Genomic DNA, 13034 nt, shown 5'->3' on the forward strand with positions numbered 1-13034 from the left:
TTCTTCTATAACCCAGACCTCTTTTACTAGCCCCCACCAACTCCAATTTTTTTTTTCTCTGTAGGTCCTTGGCTTCTTTCTTTGCTTTTGACAGAGCATGATTGGCTCTCCTACCCAGAGAGGAGAGGCAATATGTGTGTATTCCACATCATGACTTTCCCCATCATGGTTTCAATATATCATGGATTGGGAGATTGGTGGAAGCCACAGATGACACATGAAGGCCAACAGATGATAATGCAGAAAAAGTTTAGAAACTCAGAAATGCATGAAATATATGTATAGTATTATATAATATCAAGATATGTTATCTTTTAATACCCTTAATATGGACAATTTATTTTATTGTAAATACCCCATGAAAGCAAAAAAAAAAATCTATCTTCTCTGCTATGAAAGGAGGGTCAAAGAATTTCATGCGGATTTTCTAGATCAAGGGGTCGCTATGCTCACAACCCCCTTGACGTGGAAAGGATACCCTTATACAGAGAGAGAAAGAGAATGAGGGGAGAGAGAGAGAGAGAAAGAGAGAGAGAGAGAGAGAGAGAGAGAGAGAGAGAGAGAGAGAGAGAGAGAGAGAGAGAGAGAGAGTCATCCTTGACCATCTTAGAGATTTCTATATATATATAAATTTAGACATCATTGTAATTTGGTGGAAAAAACATTGTTCTCTCTCTAGATGTCTGTTTCCTCTTCGAAGCAGGTTGGACAAATAACCTCTAAGGTTCCTTCCAATTCTAAAATCTTATGATCTAATTGAGTCCATGTTAAGTGCTAGGACAGAAGACTGCACATCAGTTGGTAAAAACAGCTAATCAGCTCTCCCTTCCATGATCCATGATCAGGGCTGAGAGGTAATCACACCTAATTTGATCAGAGATGGGACTGTTTCTGGATGACAGACCAAGCCTAAGAGGACCACAGTTATAATGCCCTGGGATCTGTACTCTTAATGGGTAGTTGAAAAACCTAATGTGCAGGCAGAGTAATTATAAGCAAGAAGAACTGATGCATAAATAATAGTAGGAAGGAAAAGTATAGAATTCAAATGTCAGAACAAGAAGGTACCTTAGAGGTCATTTGACCCAACTCCTCATTTTACAGATGAAGTAGAGGTTTAGAGAGAGAAAAGAACTCATTTAAGATCACATGGTAAGTCAATGGCAAACCCAAAGTCTAGCACTCAGGTCTCTTCCCTCCCAGTAAACCATTCTGCCTCTTTGGAAATGGAAAGAAACATCCAAAAACAAGGCCTAGCAAATTCTTTCTGCTACAAGTCAGACTTTTTTTTTTTTAATAAACCCCACCAATTCTGCCCTTTTTCTTTTTTGGCTGTAGGTCCTTGGTTTCTTTCTTTGCTTTTGACAGCACGATTGGCATGGTGCCTTGGGCTGTGGCTTGTCCACACAGAGGGGAGAGGTGATACCCTCGATTTTTGAGATTTTGAAATGTCAGAGCCATCTCAGGCCTTAAAAATTACATCAGTAATTGTTTACAAGACGTATGAATCATTTTCTGGCCCCTTCTAAAAATATTTAATACATAAACACTACCCCACATCCCAGAATACTAACAATTTCAGTAGCACAGGGAGAAAAGGACAAGTGTTCAAGTTGAAAGGACACAGGAGTCATGTCCTAGCCTTGTGACCTCAGGCAAGACATTGAAAACTTCCTGAGTTTCTCTCAATTTTCTTACCCCCAATGGAAAAAGTAATCCCTGCTCTGCCTACCTCTGAGGACTGTTGTTCAGATTAAATGAGAATAGGCAGATACACATGTGTATATACATGTGCATAAACAAAGACAGAGAGGCAGAGACAGAGACAGAGAGAGAGAGAGAGAGAGAGAGAGAGAGAGAGAGAGAGAGAGAGCGTGAGAGAGAGAGCGAGAGAGAGAGAGAGAGAGGGAGGGAGGGAGGGAGGGAGAGCGAGGAAAGGAAAAAGAAAGGAGGTTGGCAGGGAAAGGGAAAGAGAGAGAAAAAGAAGTATTATCTTCTCATTTTACAGAAAGGAGATAGAGGCTGAACAGTAAAATGAAATTAAGACAAAGTACCAGCTGGAGGGTAATCAATGAGGCAGTACCTGAATAAATTAGACTGGTTTTAGAAACTCTTAAGACCTAATTAATGGGAAAAAAAAATGATGGGTGACTACTCCCATCCAGATTAGTAATTGTTCCAGGAGGATGGAAATATTCCTAATATTATTGCCACACACCTATGAATTGAAGCTCTAGAGCTCGAGGGAACTTAAAGGCCTTCTAGTCCAAACCCCCTCATTTTACAGAAATGGAAACTAAGGACCAGGGAGGCTAAATGACTGCCCTAAATCCTAGAAGCAAGATTTGAACCTTTATCTTCTGACTTCAGAATCAGTGCTCTTTCCACTACACTATAGAGCAGTCTTAGATCAACAGAAGCATTTAATCTCAAGTGCCTGGGAGTTGAGGGGTTTTAGATGGAATCAGGAGGAATCCCCACAACTAGAGTTCACCTGCTACTGAATATGAATAAGATAATTGACATTAAAATGTAGCATTTTAAGGGACTCAGTACATAGCCAGGCCTGGAGATAGGAAGTCCTGGGTTCCAATCAAACTCTTCCTAGTTGGGTGACTGGTAAGGTTAGGTCACTTAACCCTAATTACCACTCTTCTGCCTTGTAGCTAATTAAGTATCAGTTCTAAAACAGAAGGTATGGCTTATAAAAGAAATGTAGCATTTTAGAAGCACTTCATAAACATTTTCTTATGGGAATTAGTATCTCCGTGCTATAGATGAACAAACTAAGCCTCAAAGGTGGCTTCCCCATACTCAAGAGTTACTGTAGCAGAAGCAAGACTTCAACGTACATCTCCTTTGACCTCCAGACTTAACACTCTGCTACTATAAGGTCCTGAATTGTTACTCCAATTGGTGCTCCCTAACATAATCAAAGACTTGTTGATTCCAAATGTTTCTGAATGCTGCCCATTTTTCTTCAGACTGTGGGAGAGTAACTATTTTTGACCTTCAGAGAGAAGACAAGAACAACTCATTTGTGAGGGAAGTAAATTCAGGCTTAGGCTTAGTATCAGTCTCCGCCAGCCCATGTTTACATTTACTAGTGGTTTAAAGTTACAGGAAGCTATTACAAATGGCACGTAACCAACTCCTCGATTATTCTGCTAACACAAGTCAGACATCAGATTATAAATTCCCAGAGGCAGGAACTGTGTCTTCTGTTTCAGTATTTCTCACATCACTGTCCTAATAGTTAATATTCAACTTTTTCTACAACTTGGAGAGAATAGTAAATCAGGACCCGAGTCCTGGATCATTGGATTAATAGATTTCAAACTGGAAGGGACCTTAGAGACATTTAAGTCACTCTCTATCATACTGAAGCTCGAAAAGGTTAAGTGATTTGTGTAGACTCAAACAACTAATGCAAGAGACAGGATTGGAACTCAGTTTTCATACCATTATCAACTGTGTTTTAGGCCTGATTCTCCTAAGCTAGCTTTTGACCTTAGGTCAATCATTTCCACTCTTAAAAAAAATTTTAAGCCAGAGTCAGTCAGGTGTTCTATGAGCCAGTCATTTCCATTCTTAAATTTGTTTGTCAGAGTTAGGAGACTTATGATCTAGGTCCCTTCCTCTTCTAACATGCTATGGCCTCACAAGTCTGGTCAGGAAGGAAGTGACTTTCAAGAGCATCTGAGGCATTGCTCTCAGACAGATAGGTTAACCAGTAGAGGGAGAAATGGTGACAAAGAAGGAAGTCAGGGGTGTGAGAAGTGGGGAGGGGGCAGGTTCGAGGTTGGGGTTGGAGAGGAGTTGTATTCTATGTGTATGAGAAAGAACAAAGTACAATGGGAATAAATTTCTCAAACCCCAGAAGGTATTGGAGATGTCTTAGCATTTCTAGTCCCAGTCTGGGTCTGAACAAGAGAACAGAACCAATTAATCTCATAGACAGAAAAAGTATACAAGGCTAGAAGGGTGGTCTATATGCAGGCTTGATGGGGTGGGGGATGATATTTCCAACGATCCACAAAATTTTATTTGTCATCATGAAGTCAGGTCTTATAAAGTGAGAAATGTGGAAGCATTGGCAGGCATTGGGGGTCAATGGGGAGGTGGAAATTTGTGAGAATTACACTGAAAAGCCATGGAATGTTTAATGGAAAATGGACTGGCCTTTAGAATTCAAAAGCCCAGGAACCTAGCTCTGCCTCTGCTTGGGAAATGCATAGGTGACTTTGGGTAAATAATCCCTCCCTCTCTGGGACTCGATTCTTTCATCTGTAAAATGGAATAGATGGACTAGACCAGAATAATCATTCTTAACCTGGAATCTGTGAACTTGGCTTTAAAAAATATACATTTTGATAACTGGATTTCAATACTATTGGTTTCTTTCTTTGCCAAGAAAACCCTATATGTAGTCATGAAGAGTTGGATATCACTGAACAATAACAATCCTTCATTGTACACAAACATGAACCAATACTATATATATCTATATGTATATATATACATATAGATATATTGAACAATATTAGGTACTACGTGGGATACAAAGAAGTATAAAATAGGATGCTTGCCCTTGAAGAGTTTACTTAGAATCTAGTAAGGAGTCCAGATATACACAAATGAGAAGATACCAGCAATATAGGGCATCCTTCACTTCTCTTCCAGCTCTGCTTCTCATTCTCCAGAATTCACCAATATCTTCCCCTCTCTCACCATTTTTTCAGCTCCTTTTTGTGTGCTATTCTGCTTCCCTCATCCCCCCATTAGAATATATGCTTTTTTTGAGGGCAAGGACTAAGCGACTGTCTTTTTACTTGTATTTGTATTCCTGGTGCTTAGCATAGTGTATAGAACATGGTAAACTCTTAATTGATATGTATCCCCTTGCTTTCCAGTGTGAGATATATGGCCAAAGGGGAGGAATAAATAATCAATGTTAGTAGAGTTCAAAGGAGGGAGTAAAAAACAGGATTAGGAAAAGTTTCATGGAAGAAATGATGCAGGAGCCCAGTCATGAAAGGTGGGTTGAATTTGAAGTCTCAGAGAGGTTAAACAACTTGCCCAAAGTCATGTGATTAGCTAAGTCATGGTGGAGAGAATTTTAGCTAGAGGGATAAGCAAAAATTTATTTGGAAAATAGCAAGAAAATCAGTCTGGCTGGAACAGAGGACATATGTAGAAAGGTAAAGTTGGAAAGGTAATATGGAATTAGACTATTATTGAATAATGTCCTTCAGTATACAGTGAGAGGCTTTTTTGTGAATCAGTCAACAATCAATATTAATCCATATGTCCTTGGTCCAAAATTTAAAAAGTGATCATCAAATGATATAAAAAGAGAGGGAGAAAGAGGAATCTGATTTTTTTCTTCTTTTAGATTTATTTTCTACATTTGAAGGCAAAGAAATATGTTTCCTGCTCCACTCATGACAGTGGAATACCATGAGTGGAGGGGCTTATGGGTTCTAATTAGGATTTTCCCAACTGATTTGAGTATCCATAGAATCATGAAGTGTTAATAATAGCCCATGTTTGACATTAATGCATTGCTGGTGGAGTTGTGAATTGATCCAACCATTCTTGATGGCAAATTGGAACTATGTTCAAAGGGCTTTAAAAGACTTGTCTGCCCTTTGATCCAGCCATACCACTACTGGGTTTATACCCCAAAAAGATCATAAGGAAAAAGACTTGTACAAAAAATGTTTATAACTGTGCTCTTTGTGGTGACAAAAAATTGGAAAATGAGGGGATGCCCTTCGATTGGGGAATGGCTGAACAAATTGTGGTATTTGATGGTAATGGAATACTATTGTGCTCAAAGGAATAATGAACTGGAGGAGTTCCATGTGAACTGGAACGACCTCCAGGAATTGATGTAGAGTGAAAGGAGAAGAACCAGGAGAACATTATAGAGAGATACAGATACACTGTGGCACAATTGAATGTAATGGACTTCTCTACTAGCATCAATGCAATGATCCAGGACAATTTTGAGGGACTTATGAGAAAGAACACTGGGATTCTAGAAAGATGGCCACTCAGACACAGCAGAAGTCTAGTTCTCTCTCAAAACTCTTCCACACCAATCAAAAACAAAATGCTTCAGGGGACAGAAATACCAAATCTAACAACAGGACAGTGCTGGGGGACCCTCCTGCCGGATTCAACTTTTTTAAAAAAGCCAAAAAAAGCCTGAGTTCTTGAACTCTTGGGTTCAAGGGAAAAGAAGAAGGAAGGTTCGAGGACCCCTCTCCCACCTACTGTGCTAAATCTCCAGCAGTCCCTGGAATCTCTGTGCAGGAAAAAGCACTAGTCTGGAGGAAGTGCCTTGCTGGCACAGCTGTGCCAGTCTCAGGGTGTTGAACACAGATGACAGGGAGGTAGCTGGAGCAGAAGCACAGAGAGAGCAGCCTAGTTGCAGCCACAAATGCTCCATCTTGCCCCCTCCCCTTCCTTTTTCTCTAGGACTTGGCCTCAGGGCACATTGGGCACCAAAGATCAACTCCTCCCTGGCTTAATCTTATCAATAGGGCAAATAAGAAGCCTTCAGAGGCCAGGGAAGCTCAATCTGAAACACACCTCCCCAACTGACTCCACTGAAAGCCTTGCTGATTAAGTTCTGAGGGAAGCCCAGCTCCCTTTAGCCTCCATACCTTTACATACACCTTCAGCTTCTGCTGCCAGCTGGGGAAGATCTGATCTCAGAGCTCATCAATACCATCAGCCTAACCTGATCAATCAGCAGAGCAGAGAAGAAGCCCCTTCAGGACAGAACAGCCTAAACCCACAGATCCAGCAAATAATGAGAGAAGCAAGACCACAGGCAATTACAGGGTGGAAAGAAGGGGAAAAAATATGAGTAAACAACAAATGAAGAAAATAGAAATTACAATCAACAGTTTCTATCCAAGTCATGAACAAAGAGCAAATGGAACAGAGGAAGACCAAAGAACATCAAGCAAAAACACAGAAACTCCAGTGAATAGGACACAGGCCTTGGAAAAAGTACAAAACACAATTCAAAAAACAATCAAGAGAGGCTGAAGACAACAGGGGAAAGAACTTAAAAAGCAAAATAAGTCATCTAAACAGAGAAAGAACACTATCCACTTACAGAGAAAGAACCGTGGGAGCAGAAACACAGAAGAAAAACAACTGCTTGATCATGAGTCAATGGGGATATGATTGAAAATGTAGACTCTAAATGATCACCCTAGTACAAGTATCAATAATATGGAAAAAGGTCTTGATCAATGATACATGTAAAACCCAATGGAATTGCTCGTTGGCTACAAGAAGGGGGTGGGAGGAGGGGAGGGAAAGAACATGAATCATGTAACCATGGAAAATTTTTCTTAATTAATCAATAAAATCAAATTTAAAAATTAATAGCCCATGTTTAGATAGAATTTTAGAGTTTACAAAACATTTTTCCTCACAACATATCTTTGGTGTAGCTAGTACACATGTTATTGTCTCAGTTTTTCAGGTGAGGCCCTTGAGACTCAGAGAAGTTAAGTAACTTGCCTAAGGTCACATAGTTAGATAATTAATGGAAATGGAACTTGAATCTAGGCCTTCACAATAAAACTGTCTCTGTTAGAATTGGAAGGGAATTTAGAGGGCATCAAAGTTAACTTCTTCCTTGTACAGATCCAGAAACCAAGAGAGGTTAAGTGATTTGTCCCATGTCACACAGATACATAGAAGTAATATTATCAGTAGAAGTAGTAGTAATAATGATAATATTTACATAGTAATAGTAGTAGTAATGAAAATATTTATATAGTAGTAGAAAGAGTAATGATAATATTTATACAGCATATATACTATAAAACATTTATACAGCAAGACATTGTTTTACTCTGAAAATACATTCCAAGACCCTTCAAATAAGTTGAAAATAACACACAGTAGTGAACCCCATTATTAAATATTTATTATAAGATTGTACCTAGGCACTTTACAACTTTCTATAGGCTTATCAGAGATATTAGCATCACTACTTTTGTACTTTGGGCCATTATTAATAACTAAATTGAATTAATGAAACAAAAAGAAGGACTGCTCTGACACCTTGTTGTTACAAGTGAAACCTCTGGAAAAAAACAAACACAACCCCCATTGCCTAAACCTTACCACTCTTCTTCCTTGGAACCAATACACAGTATTGATTCTAATCCAGAAGGTAAAGGTTTAAAGTTAAAAAAAAAAGGAGCTAATAATTTGATACAAAATGATGTAATGACACACACTAACACTTCTCAGAGTGAGAATTAGGGTGATTAGGCAAACTGCTATGAGATTTTACCCCATTTAGGAAGATGGGGAAATCAGAAAACACTTCAAAATTTTTATTTTATGTATTTTTATGCCTTTACTTTTGATCACAAGTCTATAATACCTAAATTCAATTATGTTAAATTAACATAAAATGAATTCCTATTGTACTACATTTTAACATTTGGAAAGCACTTTATAAATATTATCTTGTTTTATCTTCACAACAACCATGGGATGCTAGGGGCTTTAATTATTGCCATTTTACAGATTAGGAAATTCAGGCAGAGATTAAATTACTTGTCTGGATTTACACAAGCCAGTAAGTGTCTCAGGCTGGATTTGAATTCAGGACTTAATGATTCTAGGTTCAATGCTTTCTCTACTTCTCCACATAGCTGCCTCTGTGCCATGGTGTCATTGAATGCTGACTTTGATGCTTCCCAAGTTCCCTGGAACTAATGAATATAATCCTAGTGAATGGAAAGGGCACATCCAAATACCTTTCTAATTTCAGCCAAAGCAAGGGAATTTAGTTCTCTAAAAACCAGGCTGTTTGGAAATGATCCTTTTTTATGAATTTATAGTTAGAAGAGACAGTGGCATGAGAAATGATAGGAAGTGATATTGCAAATATAGTTGACATGTGGAATGATTCCAGTCAGTCGAGTGCATCTTGCATGCAAAATTCAGAGTTTTAGATTTTCAAAGTACAATCCTAAGAATTGCTGGAAAGAAATAGGGAAAAGGTTTCTGAAGAAGCCTCTTCTCAGTAAAATGGATGATTCATTGGGGAACCACACAATTTAGCCCTTATTCACAGATGGCCTCATCATTCTTTATGGGAATGTTAACTCTCCCAGTGTGCCTTGGACTTCAATAGCTGTAGGGACTTCATCATGCATATATGTCTTTATCTTATGGTGCTTAGCATTATGAGTAATAATTCCTCTATATAAATTTTCTCTAGCATAATTTCAACAACTCTCTTTCTCAATATTGTCACTAATATAGCCAAACTCAATTGTGATATCACAAAATTTAATTTGCCTATTTTAGCAATCCCTCCACAATGCTTATTAGATGATTGATGATCCATCGCTCTCCTGGTACATACATAGAGAAAGCACTTAATAAATGTTATTGATTGATTGATAATGATTTGAATTTTCTCACAGGCCTCAGTGGCATCAATTGCCTACATTCTCTAAATAACATCTTATTATGTATTGTGTATATATAAGCATTAATTCCTATAGAGCCCACTCTCTCCAAGACATTGTTTCAACTCACATCATATTTTTATTCTGAAAACCATTAGCAAGTTTAGGTGGGCTGTGCCTCTACTTAATAAATATATTCTGACTGATTGAAAAGATTTTGCCCAGCGAGAAGCTGTATTTGGATGAGCTCATAAGTCTTCTTAGCTGCCAGCTGCTGCAGAGCTGTCTCAGGCTTTAAACTCATGCATAATCAAACATTGCATGAAGTGAATGGCTTTTTAATTTGCTAAAGCAAGTGCCAAGTCCAGCATTGACAGGTGCCATGAAAATGCCAAAAGAAGAATAATACACAAGTAGGTAAAAAAATAACGAGGATGAAAATCTCAACTGGTATGGAGATTGGGTGAAATTGTACAGTGCCAGACAAACCTCATTTCCTTTTTTGACAGTATTATTAAATTAGTTGATGGAAAGAATGCTGTGTGTATAGTTCATCTAGATTTTAGCAAAGCTTTTAATGGAATATCTTAAACTATTCTTGTAGAAAAGAAAGAAATGTGGACTAGATCATAATCTCCAAACATTTTTAATATCACGTATATAAATAAATCATGTTGAAAACATACAGATTATATCATGTAATAACGTACTGGAATAGCTAGATGGAGCAGTGGAAAGAGCTTTGGCCTTGGAGTCAGGCAGTCATCTTCCTGAGCTCAAATATGGCCCCAGCCACGAGTTGTGTGACCTTGGGCAAGTCGTTTAACCCTTTTGCCTCAGTTTTCTCATCTACAAAATGAGCTGGAGAAGGAAATGGCATACTACTCCAGGATCTCTGAACTAAAAATCCAAATGGGGAATGAAGAGTCAGACTTGGTTGGAAAACAACTGAACAACAACAATGAGTGAAATTGTTTCTAAATCCCAAATTCTCTAATTCTGTGAAATTTGCAAAGCACTTCCCATATATAGTCATTTAATACTCACAACAATGCTCTAAAGTAAGATACTATAAATATAAATATCCCTATTTTACAAATGGGCCACAAAGCTCTCACAGAGGTCAAAAGATTAAGTGATTTTATCATACCTTAGCCTAACACTAACTATATCTGTACCTAAATCTTACAGATTCCAAGCTTCTCATCCTATTTCCTGTACTACAGTACTTCAAGGTTTCTTTTGCCCTTTCTTTTGAGAAACAAACCAAAAAAGCTTAATTAATGCTCTTTTGAAAACATGTCTGTCAGTTTCCAGTCACATTTTCTCCATTCTCTGGCCCATTAATAGCACTCTCCCTTTGTGGTGAAATACATTAAAAGGATTGACCATTCCATACTTATGGTTCAATTGAGATAATATTTATAAAGCATTTAATACAGTGCCTGGCACATAGTAGGCACTTAATAAATGTCTGTTTTCTTTCCTTTCCCCAATAAGGTCTAATAAGAGTTAGGATCCATTATTAGTCTTCTAATGTCAAGATTAGCCACTGATTTGACCACAATCCTGTCCTCCTTCTCTTTAGAAAAGGTACTTTGCTTGGTTCATCTTTATATTCTTCACTAGCCCTTAGTCCAGTAGCTATACCCGGCATTCTGAAGTGTTCTATCAATGAAAGGAAGCCTTCCTCAAGTCATTTGCCAGAGACATCTTTGTTCCCTGAGGTTTTACATTCTGGGTGGAGGGATTTGTCCCACACCCTACATGGGAAGGGAGTAGTATAGAAAAAGAACAGATCTTTCCAGCAGACACAACAGGCATCTTCAGGGCACACACTAGGAAGAAGGAAGAAGTGTGGGGGCAGTAGAGAAACAGACAGAAGGAAGAGAGAGATTCTTCAGTGAGGTGAAAGGTTTGTAAGAAGTCATTCACAAGGAATGTCAGTGGCATCAAGGATTTAATATCCTTGGGAGAGAGGAGGCTTTCTTAAGTCGTCTAAGAATGGGTTTTAACTCTTTCCTATTGGCCAAAAGGTAAGAAATAAAGGAGACTCCAAAGTGAATCCAAAGGAAGAGATAGTAGAAATACCACTCGTGCCCCAAAGCAGAGTGTTTCTACAACGGGCACTTAGTACTTGTTAGATGAATGAATGATCATATCCAGTATGTGATAACCTAATATGAAAATGGGAATCCACTTTCCTGACCTAAACTTTAACTCTATTTTAGATCTTCCTCAATTCATTTATAAAGGGACGATTTAATTGGAGAGAATTACAGGCTTTTAGAGGGCAGCCTGACAGATAAAGCAGGAGAGCAGTAAAATTCTGCTCTTTTGGGTCTGGCTCCCATAGAGTCATGTGGAGGTGGGATGACTGTGTTCTCTGCCCCCAGTTCTTTTTGCTGCTCATCTGCCAAGGCTCCCTGGTTCACTGTAAATCCCTTGATGCTTTGTCTAACCTAAAGGAAGCTGGTGAGCCTGTCCTAACAGATGCTTTATTCACAGTCCCCCAGGGAAAAAGAAGCATAGGCCAGCTGCAGCAGGTGGGAGGTGTATTAGCCTCCCACCCACCCATCCTAGTCCTAGCCCTTTGAAGCTAGGGAATAATTGAATAATTTGCCAGAAAGATCCTACAAGATGATCTGATTTCTATTTCTAGCTTGGCCTCTTACTCATCAAGTAAGTTGGGCAAACTGCTCAACTGCTTTGAGTCTAATGTTCCTTGCCTATAAAGGGAGGATGATGCTAATGATGCTTGCCTTGCCTGGGTGGAATGCGTTGAATGAGGCCTGAAATGGAAGGGTGCTCGGTATTTGGGAGGGAGAATGGGGTTACTGTTCTAGAACTCAGTTCTCTCTCAGGTCCTCCCTATGGTAGTTGGTCAGTTAGACCCAAGGCTCAGAGCATACCAACCATTTGTTAATGCCTGACATTATTTTTAATCAAACTGAAGCCACCCTAGGAGATAAAGTTAAAAATGCAAATCACTTTGGGAGACCGAGGGAGTGCAGGGACATAGTCACTTCAAGGGAGAAGATAATAATGCACAAAGCCTTGCCTCTGGTTTAGATAAGAATTAGAGCCAGAGAACACCAGAGCTCTGGGCTCCTGAAATAAGACAGAGGTCCTACCCTCACCCCAATCAGAGACTAGGGAAAGGCACAGAAAGGGACGGTTAGGGATGCAGAGAACCACTGCCATCAACTCTATCTTTAGCCTCCATGCTTTAGCTCAAGGAGAAAATACTCATCTGCTTGTTTGGCATCTAAAGCTTTATACTGTCTGGCACCAACATGTCTTTGGGGACTGATTTTACCTGCTCCCTATTACACATGCTTTGTGCTCCAGTCATGCTGGCCTACTTGCTGTTCCCCATAGGGCATATTCTGTCTCTTGCCTTTGCACAATCTGTCTCTCATACCTGGAAGGCTCACTCTTCTTGCCTCTGCCTCTTGGAGTATATAGTTCCCTTGAGACCTTAGTTCAGGCACGACTTTCTAATTTCATGAAGCCCTTTCTGATTCCAGACACTTTCCTCTCAACTGCTGATGCTCTACACTATCCCCA

This window comes from Monodelphis domestica, chromosome 1, assembly GCF_027887165.1.
Source record: "Monodelphis domestica isolate mMonDom1 chromosome 1, mMonDom1.pri, whole genome shotgun sequence".
NCBI lineage: Eukaryota > Metazoa > Chordata > Mammalia > Didelphimorphia > Didelphidae > Monodelphis > Monodelphis domestica.